Below are 15,188 nucleotides of genomic sequence, written 5' to 3' on the forward strand. Positions count from 1 at the left end.
ACTGGAAAAATGGAAAAAGAGATCCAAAACCTTTGAGTCTGTCTTTCTGTCCTTAAATGAAATGAATGTTGAACTAAAGTGCCAATAATATAAACATCTAACCAGTTTCGGTCAAGATATGGTCTCATCCACCACTGACCCATCATTAACTGGGCTTCAGTCTTATCCGCTACTGTGGCTGGACAAGTTAGGACTGTATGAATTATCTTTCCAAGAGACAATTCTGCTTCTAGCATCCTTTCCTTCCCCCCATATGAGGATCCTAGAAGAAACTCTAGATCCTTTGGAGACCATCCACAATTGCCTCTTTAGAATACCTTTGTTTCTTCCAGGCTGGCTACAATACCACTTCCTTATTAAGCACCATCATTAATTAGTGGTTGGTTATGAAACGCTAACCAGGAGTGTTCTGGTCAGAAGATGTTTATTTTAAGCATGTAAATATTTTTTGTACTACCCTCTTTTTCATGAATGCTTTGTCTGTTGATATCATATCATCATCCTCCATTTAATCTGCATGCAAAATTTTGTTCCCAGAGCTTGACAAAGCATCGATGATATGCTACAGAGACTCATCATATCCAAGCTTCATTACCATAATAAAGGCCTGATATTCAGATTTTTATGGTTTTAATTTTTAAATATTTTACACACAATATGTTCTGGTCACATTTTTCCCTTCCTCAATCCAGATTCTCCTGCCTAGCTTCATGCTTTCTCCCTCTCTCAATAAAAAAAATAAAACAAATAACAAAGGTCAAAACAAAAGTAAAATCAGTAAGAAAAATTATCAAATCAGGGTTCCCAAACTCCTTGACCCTCCTAAGACCTGCAGGGATGCAGCTGCAGCCTGGGGATTCAGGTAGGTAACAGGAAAACTGTTGCTTATTCCAAGTCCAAAACTAGGGATATTATTCCAGATATCCTTTTTCATGGTCTGTGTCTCATTAGAAGAAACATATTCACAGCCGTGGCAAATCTTAATTAATGAAGTTTAAACTTGTTGACAACATACATTTAGTACATGTCTTAAGAATAGAAGATATGAATATGTGACGTGTTAAGTATTTGAAAGATATTTATACAGCCAGGTTAGAGCATTAAATTGTTTGCCAAATTAAAAGGGGTGGCAGACATTTACATAATGGATCAGACCTCCAAGATTTTGTATCTGGTAATCTATTGGACAAGAATACTTGGGATGAATACAAAGGAAATTTAAAGCATTAGAAAGGAGAAAGTTTAAGACTGCATGTGGTTAAAGATAGAAATGCCCATGAGCAAAAATTACAATAAACTGAAAAATAAATTGCAGAATTTAAATCTCCACCCAGTATGTCAAGAAGCCCAATGCCCCAACACTGGAGAGTGTTGGGGAGGTGGAGGATATGCCACAGCCTCAGCTGCAATCATGTTGATGGGAGACACGTGTAGAAAAGATTGAAGATTTTGTGCTGTTAATACCAAAAGAAATCCCCCTCCATTGGACAGCAATTTGCTCTACAATATGTTCAAAGCAATTGCAGAGTGGGATCAGGATTATCTTGGTCTGACGTTTATGCATCTAGATGATGTGCCTGACGGGGTACTGAACACATTGCAAAGACAGTGTCATGCTTAAAGGAAAGAAATCCAAGAATCTTCATGGAATGCCTCACCCCTGACTTCTGAGGAATTTGGAAAGCAGTTGAAAAGGTCATTCTGTCAGGATTAGATGTGTACACACATACTGTAGAAACAGTTCCAGAATTACAGAGGTATTTGACTGTGATTTTATTAGACATTCTCCATTGTTCTATGCACAGACCTACAAGAAGTTACAGTGAATAGTACCAAGTACACTGCTCCTGGATGGTAAACATTGCAGAGTGTAGCTTCAACACAGTGAATAGTTTGTAGGAAAAAACTTGGGGGAGACACTGAAATGTGTGCCCTGGGTCTCCTCTGCCCATAGGCTGCCAGCAGGAAGAGACAGCCAAGTGCCCATCCCCCCAGTCCACCCCAGCAGGTGGCCCTATGATGAGTAAATGTGCGATGGAGAGATGGAAAGGAGAGAAGACACAGTGGAGAGATGGGGGAGAAAGTGACAACTAGAGGTTAGTGCATTGAGAAGAGAGGTAGAACTGGAGACCAAACAGTGATGAGGAACAGGCAGATATGACAAGCCTGTGCAACCACCTGAGGTGATGTAGAGGTGTTGCCTGGGCTGCTACCAAGAGCCACTGCATCCAGGTTCTGTATTAATATCTGTGACCTGTGTTGCCACAAAAGGCCATCCAGATGTCAGGGGTCTGGGCTGCATCCTGATACCCTGTGAATGCCTAGGAGCCATACTGATGCTGAGAGCTAAACTGAATGGAGTGGTCTATGCTGCCACCTGAGGCCATGGTTACATTCTGGCCTGGGCAACATCTGATGGTCATGTCTGCATCCATGGTCCTGATGCAGCTAGGGCCCTGGTTGATGCCCAAGACCCCATGTTACCCCCAAAGCCCATGGGGGTGTCTCTGGGCTGAGCTGCCACCAAAGGCTATGTTAATGCCCAAGCACTGTCCAAAGTTGGCACTGCTTCTCACCATATTTGTCAGGCAAGTGAACTAGGCCCAGGCATAGGAGCATGGGAGAGCTGTCCCCATCCTTTTCCAGCTGCAGCATTCTGGAGAGCCTGCCTCACACCTGACCTGAGCAGCAGAGTAGAGCTGGCCCTGGTGGCATGGCTGCAGGAGAGCCTGACACAAGGGTAAGAATAGGAGAGCTAGCCCTGCATCTTGCCTGGGCAAAGTGGCCTTGGTGACACAAGCACAGAAGAGTGGGTAGATTGACCAAATCAGGTTCCACCCAGGGCCAGATCCAGGACTCTGAGTTGACCCACCTCAACATCCACCCCATCTATTATCTGCTGGACTGTGTGAGGGGGTAGTAACAAAGCTGTAGGACATCCATGATACAGGGCAACAACAGGATATCCAAGAGGAATCCAGGTAAGGATCCAGTATTGATAGTGCAGCAGAAGTCAGAGACCTCAAACCATACCAATGACACATTGCAATGAACATTTGCAAATAAAGGTGCTTAGGCAAAAAGATAAATTATATAGCACACTACAGCTTCCATGGCAAAACAGTGTTTTGTTTGTTGTGTTTTATTTCTTTTTTTATTTTTGTTTTCTTTTGATAGGGATGTTTCAAGGGTGGAGAACATACAGGAAAAGACAGGGAGATCGAGTGAGATTTGGTACATAATGTGAAATTCACAAAGATTCAATAAAAAGTTTTATTTAAAATATCAAAGCAAAACAAAAAGTACACATACACAAAAACAAACAAAAATCCATTTTGCATGGACTCCTAAGCATGGGGCCTTCCCTGAAGTGTGGTTGATATACCCAGTGAAGCTACAATGAAGAAATTAATTTTCCCTTTCCCAGTAGGTATCACCTGCATATTGCTTCTTGGTTACGGGTGGGGCTTTGTGTTTACTTCAGCTTCTCTATACTCTGATTTTGTCTGTCTTGAAGTGTGTGGGTCTTGTGTGTGCTCTCACAGTCTTGTGAGTTCATATGTGCTTCCACATTGTGTCAAGAAGAGTCTGGTTCACTGAAGTCACTCAACCTCTAGCCCTTACACTCTTTCTATCTTCCTCCTCATCTATGGCTCCCTGGACATTGATGGGAAGGGTTTAATAAAGACATTCTATTTAGGGCCAAGTGTCCCAAAGTTTCTCAGTGTACACATTGTCCAGTTGTGGGTCTCTATGTTAATTACAACCCAGTGATTTAAGAAACTTCTCTGATGAAGGTTCAACAAAGCTCTGATCTACGGGTATATAAATATATCCTTAGGAGTAATTTTATTGCTGTATTCTTTTACTAGAACAATAGTATTTGGTTATCCCCCAGACTCATGACCTATCCAAACTTGGGCTCTTAGCCACCCTAGTAGTGTCACGGTTCTTTATTTTATAAAGATTTATTTATTATTATATGTAAGCATACTGTAGCTGTCTTCAGAGACTCCAGAAGAGGGTGTCAGATCTCATTACATATGGTTGTGAGCCACCATGTGGTTGCTGAGAATTGAACTCAGGACCTTCAGAAGAGCATTCAGTGCTCTTAACCACTGAGCCATGATATAGAACCCTGTGTCAGAGTTTTATATCATGGAATGTACTAAAAATCCAATTTTTAAAAATTGCTACTTGTTCCTGTGATATTTGTGTTGCTGGTGTACCAATTCACATCTTGAGACACCTCACTCCACAGCATCTTATTCTTTGGAAAGAATCATGCTTATTCAAACTGTTTTTTTTTTCAATTTTTTTATTCGATATATTCTTTATTTCCATTTCAAATGATTTCCCCTTTCCTGGATCCCCCCTCCCATAAGCCCTCTCCCCCCCCTGTTCCCCCATCCACCCCTTCCCACTTCCCTGTCCTGGTATTCCCTTACACTGCTACACTGAGCCTTTCCAGGACCAGGGGCCTCTCCTTCCTTTTTCTTGGGCACCATTTGATATGTGAATTGTGTCTTGGGTATGCCAAGCTTCTAGGCTAATATTCACTTATCAGTGAGTGCATATCATGAGTGTTCTTTTGAGACTGGGTTACATCATTCCATTGGAGGATGATATTCTCCAATTCCATTCATTTGTCTAAGAATTTCATGAATTCATTGTTTCTGATGGCTGAATAGTACTCCCATTGTGTATATATACCACATTTTTTGTATCCATTCCTCCATTGAGGGACATCTGGGTTTTTCCAGCTTCTGGCTATTATAAATATGGCTGCTATGAACATAGTGGAGCATGTATCCTTATTACAAGCTGGGGAATCCTCTGGGTATATGCCCAGGAGTGGTATAGCAGGGTCCTCCTGAAGTATCATTCCCATTTTCTGAGGAACCGCCAGACTGATTTCCAGAGTGGTAGTACCAGCTTGCAACTCCACCAGCAGTGGAGGAGTGTTCCTCTTTCTTCACATCCTTGCCAGCACCTGTTTTCTCCTGACTTTTTGATCTTAGCCATTCTGACTGGTGTGAGCTGAGATCTCATGGTTGTTTTGATTTGCATTTCCCTGATGACTAAGGATGTTGAACATTTCTTTAGGTGCTTCTCAGCCATTCTATATTCCTCAGGTGAAAATTCTTTCATTAGCTCTGGACCCCATTTTTAAGGGGGTTATTTGGCTCTCTGGAGTCTACCTTCTTGAGTTCTTTGTATATCTTGGATATAAGGCCTCTGTCGGATGTAGGGTTGGTAAAGATCTTTTCCCAATTTGTTGGTTGCTGTTTTGTCCTTTTTACAATGTCCTCTGCCTTACAGAAACTTTACACACAGGGTTATTTTTTCAAGTGCCTTAGTTATTTTACATCCTGATTGAAGCTTCTCCTCCCTCCTCTCATCCCAGTCCTTCCCTCTCACATCCCTCTCTTTACCCCCCAATCCACCACTTCCTCCTTTTCCTCTCAAAAACATGGAGGCCTTTCTTGGATAACAATCAGCCTTGGCATATCAAATTACAAAAAGACTAGGAACATCTTCTTTTACTGATACTAGACTGAGCAGTCCAATTTGAGAAAAAGGATCCAAAGGCAGGTAGCAGAGACAGTCTCTGCTCTGACTGTTAGGAGCCTCACATGAAGAACCAGTTGCAAAACTAATGGCAGTTATGCTAAGCTCTTGTCTAGAAGTATAGCAAAATATCATTAATGGTATGAGAAGTGAACTCCCTCTCATGGGATGGGTCTCAAGTTAGACTAATCTTTGGTTGACAATTTCCTCAATTTCTGCTCCAAGTTGCACATCTTGTAGGCAGAACAAATTGTGAATCAAAGCATCTGTAGCTAAGTTAGTATTCAGGACCTCCATTGGAAGTCTTGCCTAGTTATAGGAAATGGCCATTGCAGGCTCTGCATCCCCCATTGCTAAGAGTCTTAACTAGGGCTACCTTCATAGATTCCTGGGAGATTTTTTTCCCTAGGTCTCCACATTGTCCTAGAGATGCCCCTGCCCATTCCAGTTGTCTCTCCAAGTATTCTTTCCTGTACATGATCCCTCCTGTAACCCTCCTGACCCCCTCTCCCACTTAGTCCCCTCCCTCCATCCACAGAGTCCCATGTTTATTCTATTTTTCCTTCTCATTGATATTCAAGATTCCCCTCTTGGCCCTCCTTGTTCCTTTGCTTCTTTGAGACTGTGGATTTTAGCATGGTGTACTCTGCCTATGGCTCAGAAAGCCAAAGATTGTATGCACCCACTTATATGTGGATGTTAGCTATAAATTGAGTACTTTTCTTAATACTACAAAGGAGGATTTAAGTTCTTATCCTTTTAAAATAATTACAGTTTTCATTTAAAACACTGGGAATGAATCAGTAACTTGATTTAGTACAACATTAAGCATCCTAATGTAATGAAATAATTGAAACCTTTGAAAGACCACATCAGGTAAAATTAGAAGTAAGGAGGAAAAAAACTGGTTCAACATGTTATTTAAAAGTTTATACTCCTCCAGTGAATCCAACAAGAGAGAGGATTGATAACAGCTTCCTAACAAAGACATCATCTAAGTAAAAATGCAAAGATTTATTTGATATAAAGCTGCATGTAGTCAATGCACATGTTTTGATGAATTTAGATACAAGCATATATTCAATATATAATCACTACAATAATAGAAATAAGCATAATTACACCTTCTAAAGTTTCCTTATCATGTATGTATTTTTGAAAACATAATATTTTTTTTAACTTTTCCAGTGGGCTTTTAATAGTAGTTGCATCATGATTCAGGGTCCCAGGGTAAAAACCAAAAGGTCTGCCTTTCCTATGGGGGGATCAAAGAACAGAGGAGAGGTGGAGGGAGCCAGGCCAGATCTTCCCAGGAAATGTGCCTTCTGCTCTGCGGTCATCCCAGGCTGATCCCCATAAGTGACAGAGGGACTTGTACACACTTCGGTACCACTCACACGGAGACATCACCCTCCCACCTTTGCAGTCATGGCCTTCTCTCAGCAGTGGAAGTCCAGGTAGTTCTGCCAGCAGTTCTTAGTCTGGTTCTGGTTTGAGAAGTAGCTGTCAAAAAGGGGGCAGTTTTGTAGTTCTTGATTTTAGTCTTGATGTCTTCAGCTATACTAAGTCCTAAAGACTGTTCCTGTAGCAGTGTTACTTCAATGTGACCCTTAGCAAAGATGCCAATGTCAGTGAAAACATAATTTTTAACCAAAATATTTCCAGTACAATGAAGATGGGGATTCTTATGTAAACAAATGAAAAAGCTTTCTCTGTGTGTCATACTACTACTGAGTCATCAGGCAAAGCACAAATTCGGCTGTGATGAAGATCCAAAGAACACTGGAATCAATAAAGAGGGGACGAGGTTGCTAAAAGCATGAGAAATGTAAAGATATCATAGAGAAACATAAGAAACAGCTTTTGATTTCCTTAGAAGACAAAAAACTGAAGCTACAGCCACAGGTAGCCTAGAAGAGAGATTCATGGTCCAGTGAACTGGACCAAATTAGACTTCTTCAGAGTGGATGTCTCACTAGCAGCAAATTAGTTCAAACTAACAATTATGCAGCATCACAGTTGACTCTGTGGCACCATTCAAGGTCTGAATTAAAAATACTCCTAAAGTTTCACAATCACTAATTCTCTGGGGCCCAGAGATAACATCCAGAATCAGGCAAGAATAGGTATTAAATGTTTGCTTTTCTAAACACATGGTCTCCAAACTAAGCACACAGTGCAACACAACTTTAAAGTGGAAAAATATTTCAGCAGAAACAGTTATTTGGTAGATTATTTGTATTAAACACAATTCCTGATAGCCCAGGGTATCAAAAAGAAAAGCATCAAAAATACAATTTCTATGTCCCTGTAAGACTAAGACAAGCAACCAAAATAGAAAGCATCAGTCTGTTAACAAACCTTGCACCCCTTGTGTGGGACACAGACTTGCTTATTGTAGGCCATTATCCAGAAAGGAGTCCCCAGGAAAGCATGCAGGAAACTACTACATTCATTTTCAGTCTCATAATGATTAAGCAGCAGGTATATTTTTCCATTTTTTCTTCCTTCTTTCCTTCCTTCTTTTCTTTCTTTTTTTAGGTTTCTCGGTAACAAAGTGAGTATATTTTTGAAAATCATTCCTGTACTACATGTGGACATAAGAGATTTCCACTTTCATAAATAAATAACCACCTTGATTTCTAAATAGATACATAGCACTGTTGAGCCCTGCTCTAACGTTGTCAGAATTGTTAGGGTTAAAGCCTGGACCAATGCAGCCTTGACAACTCCAAAGTACATCTTCTGGTTGATGGCAGACTAAGCCTGGCCACTCCCCCATCAATTGTCCAGATAAACAGTCAAGTAACAGTAAAAGACAGAGAAGGGACAGTCACTCAACATGGCCACATTGGAAGAAGAGCTATTATATCAAATCGATCTTAATAAATATTTAAAATATCTTTTCCTTTGTATATAGATTACTCTGATGTGTGCTTTAGGCTTAAATAGAGGACCAGAGGTGGTGAGTGTCTCAGTTCCAGTTTCTGGTACAAGGTGGTTTGACAAAACTGTAAATTTTTTTCTTGGGAACAAGTTTGCCTCTAGCATGAAACATTTATCCTTTCCCTTCCTTCAGCAGGATATTTTTGAGGAAATTTACATGTCTTTGAGTACATTGTCTAAGTAGTCTGATAGTCTATACAGTTATATCTCTACAGTTTTGTCACTCCTGCATGAAGTTACCTGTGCTGAGCAGAAGGCATCACGCCTCGGGTCATGGTTAGGGCAGTAATACTACTGCTTCACATGAAGCTTCTTACGTGTACTTTCTTACACTTGCCATTAAGTTCCTCTTCTCCACTGTGTCAGGGCAAAAAGAAATCCAACACCCCCACATGTTACAAGTTTTAGAGAGATTATGGGTACAAGGCACATACCTAAACATAATCAAAGCAATTTACAGCAGGCCAATAACCAACAGCAACCTAAATGGAAACTTAAAGCAGTTCTACTAATATCAGGTACAGATAGGGCTGCTTACTCTCTCCCTAACTACTCAATACAGTACTGGAAGTTCTAGACAGAGCAATAGGACAACTAAAGGAGATCAAGGAGATAGAAATTGGAAAAGAAAGTCAAGACTCTATGATCAACAATTAATAAATGGGACTTCACCCATCTCAAAGTTATTTTTTTAACCCAGAAATATCCCTGTCCAAAGGAAGAACAAGGACAAAAAATGGAACAGAGACTGAAGGAAGAGCCAACCAGGGAATGGCCCCACCTGGGGATACATCACATCTATAGTCACCAAACCTAACACTGTTGCTGTGGTCAAGAGGAGCTTACAGACAGGAACTAAGTGTGGCAGTTCCTGGGAAGGTCCAACCAGCAACTGACCAATGCAGAGGTTCATGCTTGGATCCAACCATTAGGCTGACCTCAGGAAACCTCATGCGGGCGCTGACTGATGGCCTAGAGGAGCAGAGGGGGATTGTAGCCCCACTGGAAGAATATAAGCTGGCTAACCACACAGTTCTCACAGAGACTAGACCACCAACCAAGGAATATACCTGGAGGGATCTATGGCTCCAGGTACATAGGTAGCAGGGGATGGCCTTGCCAGACAGCAGCAGGAGGGGAGGCCCTTGGACCCTGGGAAGTTGGATGCCCCAGAGTAGGAGGATGCTGGGGCTGTGGGGCAGGAGAGTGTGGTTGGGTGCGGGGAACACTCTCATACAGGCAAAAAGGAAGGGGAGGACAAATGTGGGATGGAGGGGTGAAAGAGAGGTAACCAGGAAGTGGAATATCATGGGATCGGGGATTGGTAGAGGGAGTAATTGGGAAGTGGGATATCACTTGAGATATAAATGAATGGAATGATTAAAAAAATAAAAGTAAAAAAAGTAAAAAAAAAGTAAATAAAACTGCAAAGCATCTATAAGACAAAGGATACTGTCAATAAGACAAAAAGGCAGCCTACAAATTGGGACAGAATCTTTCCCAACCCTACGTATGACAAAGGGCTAATATCCAAAATTTAGATAAATAAAGAATTCACAATGTGAAACACCAACAACCCAAATAACCTAATCAAAAATGTGGCACAAAGATAAACAGAGAATTCGCAATAGAGGAATCTCAAATGGCCAAGAAGCACTTAAAGAAAGGTTCAAAGTCTTTAGTCATCTGGAAAAAGAAAAGTAAAATAACTCTGAGATTCCATTCTACATTGACTATGAAAAAAAAAATTCTCACATGAAAGCACATACTGGCAAGATCTAAGAATAGCAAAGATTAAAATCCCACATGATAGCACATGCTGGCCAGGATGAGGAGCAAGGGGATCGCTCCTCTATTACTGGTGGAAGGGCAAACTTGTACAACCACTTTGGAAATCAACTTGGCAGTTTCTCTGAAAATTGGTAATTGTTCTAGCTCAAGATCCAGTTATACCACTCCTGGTCATACACCCAAAGGATGCTCCACCATCCCACAAAGACACTTGCTCAACTAAGTTCATAGCAGCTTTATTCTTAATAGCCAGAAATGGGAAACAAACTAGATGTCCCTCAACTTAAGAAAGGATAAAGAAAATGTGGTATGTCTACACAATGGAATACTATTTATTCAGCTATGAAAAACAAGTCACCATGAATTTTGCAGGAAAATAGATGGATCTTGAAAATATCATCCTGGGTAAGATAACCCAGTCCCAAAAGGACATGCAAGGTATATATTCACTTTTAAATGGATATTAGCCATAAGGTATATGATGTCCATGCTGTATTCCACAGACTCAAGATTCCTGGACAAGAAAGAGGGCACAAGCAAGGATGTTTGAGTGTTAATTGGAAGGGGAGATGGAGCGGTCATGGAAGACTGATGGAGGTGGGAAACTGGGTGGGAGAGGGGATCTGGAGGGGAGTGGGTGGCTAGGTGTCAGATGTGGGGATGAGTGTGGGGGATGGCCAAATGATCATGATAAGGAATAGAAATCTGCAACTTTTACAGTATGGGGAGCTGGAGATAGGGGGCATCTCCAGGAAGAGACAGAGACCTGGGACCGGGGAGGCACTCAAGAATCAGGATGTCTTAGCTGTGTTTCACAGCATTAGAGATATGGAGCCAGGGGAGGTTACCTCAGTGGAGTGATAGAGACAGCAATCTGCTCACAAAACTTTTAACTCTAAACTTATCCCATCTACAAGAAATATGGCTTGGGGATGGAGCAGAGACTGAGTGAACAGCCAGCCAATAACCAGCCCAACTTGAGAGCCATCTCATGGAGAAGCACCAGTACCTGACACTATTAGCGATACTCTGTTATGGTTGCAGACAGGAGTCTAGCATGCCTGTCCTCTGAGAGAATCTACCTACCAACTGACTCGGATAGATGCAGACACTCACAACTAAACAGTGAACTTGGTGATTCTTATGGAAAAATAGGAGGAAGGGTTACAGCCCCTAAAGGGATAGGAACTCCACAGGAAGACCAACAGGATCAAACGACCTGAACCCTTCGGGCTGTCAGAGTCTGAACCTCCAACCAAAGAACATACACGGGCTGAACCTAGACCTCCTCACACACTTATAACAGACGTACAGCTTGGTCCCCATTTGGGTCTCAAACACTTGGAGTAGGGGCTATCCCAAAAGCTGCTGCCTGTATGTGAGACAAATTCTTCTAGCTAAGTTGCATTGTATGGCCTCAATGAGAGACGAAGCACCTAACCTCACACAGACTTGAAGTGCCAGAGTGGGGGGATACTCAGAGGGACCCTCACCCTCTCAGAAGATAAGTAGAAGGGGGAATGGAGGAAGGATTGTGGGAGGGGTGAGAGGGAGGGGACAGTGAACAGGATGCAAAGTAAATAAGTAAAAAGAAATAAATATATATGTATATATACATAAATGCATATGCATATACACATACACATACACTTACATATACATAATCTATGCATATATGGAGGCCAGAAATTTGGGAAGAACTGAGGTGGAGTATGGGAGGTTTTGGAGTAAGAAAATGGAATGAATGGATGGAAATTATGTAACTATGTTTTAATTAATTTTTAAGGTTTTACCCAATGATGATGTGAATGTCTCCCCTATATGACATGCTGAAATTCATAACTTCCAAATTCTTATTCTGATGGTATTCATAGGGTGGGTTACTAAGGTTATTATGGTTAACTGGATTCACAAGAGTGAATCTTCTGTGACAAAAGAGGCCAAGGCTCCTACTCTCATCAGCCTTCCCCCAAGCACACTGCCATCTGCACACAGAAATGCTGCTTAAATTTCATCTCTTAACTTTGGTATTTTCCACCTCTAAAACTGTGGAAAGTAACTTTTGCTTATCAATTACACACTGCGGTATTATGTTACAAAAAATAAAGCAGATTAGGGCATCCTCTCATTCAACATATGGCAAACCACTGAAAAGATGTTCTTCATCAGGATCCTAGGACCACAGTTGGTCCTGCTTGGCCAGAACCCTTGCCAGAGCAGGCATGGTGGGAACAATATGTCTGGTTCTTATGGACACAGAACTGGCCTAAGGCTAGTTTTGACAGCAATATTATTACCAGTGTTGACTAAATTGTTTCCCTCCCCCAAGTCCTATAATGAAGCCCAAACCTCAGGATGACTATATGCAGTGATAACCTCTTTAAAGTAGCAACAAAATTCAAAATGGGATTATTATAGTAAGTTCTAGTTTAATGTAAATGGTGTATATTATGAAAGGACACTGGACCAGATGCACGTATGAAGTCAAAGTGATGATATGGGAGAACAAGGTCTCCTTAAAATGGAAGACAGAATCCTCAGAAGACATCACCCATGCAGCATTTGATGCGTAATGTTCAATGTGCCCAACTAGGAAAATACATATCTGCTGAAGCCTCCAGTTCATGGTTCTTGTTTGTAGTAGTTTAAGCAAATACTATTTCCAAAGCTGGATTTCCCCATCCATGTATGTCTGTGTGGTCTGAAACACACAGTCCAAGTTTATCTGAGAAGGCAGACACACATCCATGGTGTCTCATCCCTTATAAACTGCATGTGTGGATGGTTTGGAACCTTCAAACATTCAAGAGAGTTCCAGAGAGACACGGATGCATAAGCAGGACAAACAGATCAGTATCCAAGAGTGAATGACAAATTGGGGCACTGGGTCAGGGGAGAATAAAGCAACAAATCAGAGAACCTCAAAGGCATGCTTCTAAACATTTCTTGTGCCAGGAGTTAGCCAACTGATGGCTAAGCACCTCCTAATCTAGCTGGAGCCATACTTTTATACAGGTGCTCAGAGCCTTTTGTCATCTTCTGGTTGAGTGGTGAAATAAAGTTTGTTTTGGAACATGGACAACAGCTATTTCTTAAGTTCTAATTTGCTCTTCAGAGCAAAGAGAACATAAACATTGCTGCTATTTGAGCATCACTCAAGCCTTCATGTGTTAGCTTCTAGTTCCCCATTTGGAGACATTACAGGGGAAACTTAAACTGACATGGTATTTGAAGGTCGGACCATTGGAAGGCACTTAGAACTACAAAAGTTTGAATGGAGAGGCACTTAGAACTACAAAAGTTTGAATGGAGAGACCATGCTTGAATCCAGGTATCTCAAAAGGAGGAGGGTGGGCACTCAGAAGAGACTACATACTTTCATAGAGATGCTTCTTGCCATATGACTCGATATTCCCTGCTCTCTACTTCTAGACCAGCCAGAATGAAGTCTGTTGTCATCACACAGGGCACCTCAACATTTCACCTCCATAGCAATGGCCCCAAATATACCTCATTTAAAAACATAATGGTCTGAGTCTATGCTAATGTGCCTTTGGCAACAGGAAAGGAAATAACACAACAACTTAAGAATCTGGTCTAGAAAACATGTGTGAGCAGGTAGATAGGAAGATTTACTGACATGGTTCACCAGGCATACTGCTTTTCACAAAATTAGTGTCAAAGAACTCTTCCCAGTCTAGATGAATTCCAAACTCTCAAACAAATGTTTTTGAATGTCTCTGCCAGAAGAGTGGAGGTAAGTTGCTGATGAGCCCAGATTCCCATCATGCATGCTTCTAATTGTTCCCATGAGGTTATAGCTTGCCATAAATGCATTCTCAGTTCTTTGGAAGAACAGAGTGATTTTCTGGTTATCACTCAAATGGCCAGAACTTTCAAGGCCCCTGAATCATTATGCCATGTGGAAAACCATTCCCTATGGATTTATTTCTCATTTGAAAATAGTCTCATTCCTCCTAAAGAAGAAATAAAAACAAAAAGAATATCAATGGAAAAGACATGAATTTATCTTTTAATTTTTATTTAAAAATACCGAACTGGAACTCAAAAGATGGGTCAGTGCTCAAATAGAGTGGCTGCACTTCCAGAGAACACACGTTCAGTTCCCAGGATCCACATGGTCACTCACAACTATGTGAAACTCAAAGGGGCACCCTCTTCTAACTTCCATGGACTCACAACCATATGAAACTCCAGGGGGCACCCTCTTCTGCCTTCTAAGCACACAAACAGTGCAGAGATATATGTGTAGGCAAAGCAGTTTTCCTTGCTTATAAAAATATCAGTTAAAATGAATAAAGATTCATGATATACTCATTCTAACAGCTGAGTAGTATTTCATTGTGTAAATGTAGGGCATTTTCTGTATCTATTCTTCTGCTTGGGACATCTGGGTTGTTTTCAGCTTCTGACTTTCACAAAGAAGGCCACTATGAACATAGTGGAACACGTGCCCCTGTAGCATCGTGGGGCATCTTTTGGGTATATGCCTAAGAGTGGTATGGCTGGGTGTTCAGGCAGGTCTATTTCCAATTTGGGGAAGAACATCCAGATTGATTTGCAGAAGGATTGTACCAGTTTGCAATTCCACAAGCAATAGAGGAGTCTTCCTCTTTCTCCACATCCTTGCCAACATGCACTGTTACTTGAGGTTTAAAGGTGCCTATTATGACTGCCCTCTGAAAGACCCAACAAGCAGCTGAAAAAGTCAGGTGCAGATACTTGCACCCAACCAATGGTCAGAAACTGCTGACCACTGTCATTGAATTAAGGAAAGTCTGGAAGAAGCTGTGGAGGAGGGCGACCCTATAAAAAGAACAGCAGTCTCAAACAACCTGGACCTCTGAGATATCACAGAC

The 15,188-nt window shown here is 41.4% G+C and overlaps 2 pseudogenes; one reads left to right on the plus strand and one right to left on the minus strand.

Annotated features, from left to right (window-relative positions):
* The first annotated feature begins 837 nt into the window (after positions 1-837).
* Positions 838-1,830, plus strand: LOC127688655 (lipoyl synthase, mitochondrial-like; annotated as a pseudogene).
* Positions 1,831-6,837: 5,007 nt separating this feature from the next.
* Positions 6,838-7,294, minus strand: LOC127688718 (cytochrome c oxidase subunit 6B1-like; annotated as a pseudogene).
* Positions 7,295-15,188: the final 7,894 nt, after the last annotated feature.

Source organism: Apodemus sylvaticus, chromosome 1 (assembly GCF_947179515.1).
Source record: "Apodemus sylvaticus chromosome 1, mApoSyl1.1, whole genome shotgun sequence".
In the NCBI taxonomy this organism is placed as follows: Eukaryota; Metazoa; Chordata; class Mammalia; order Rodentia; family Muridae; genus Apodemus; species Apodemus sylvaticus.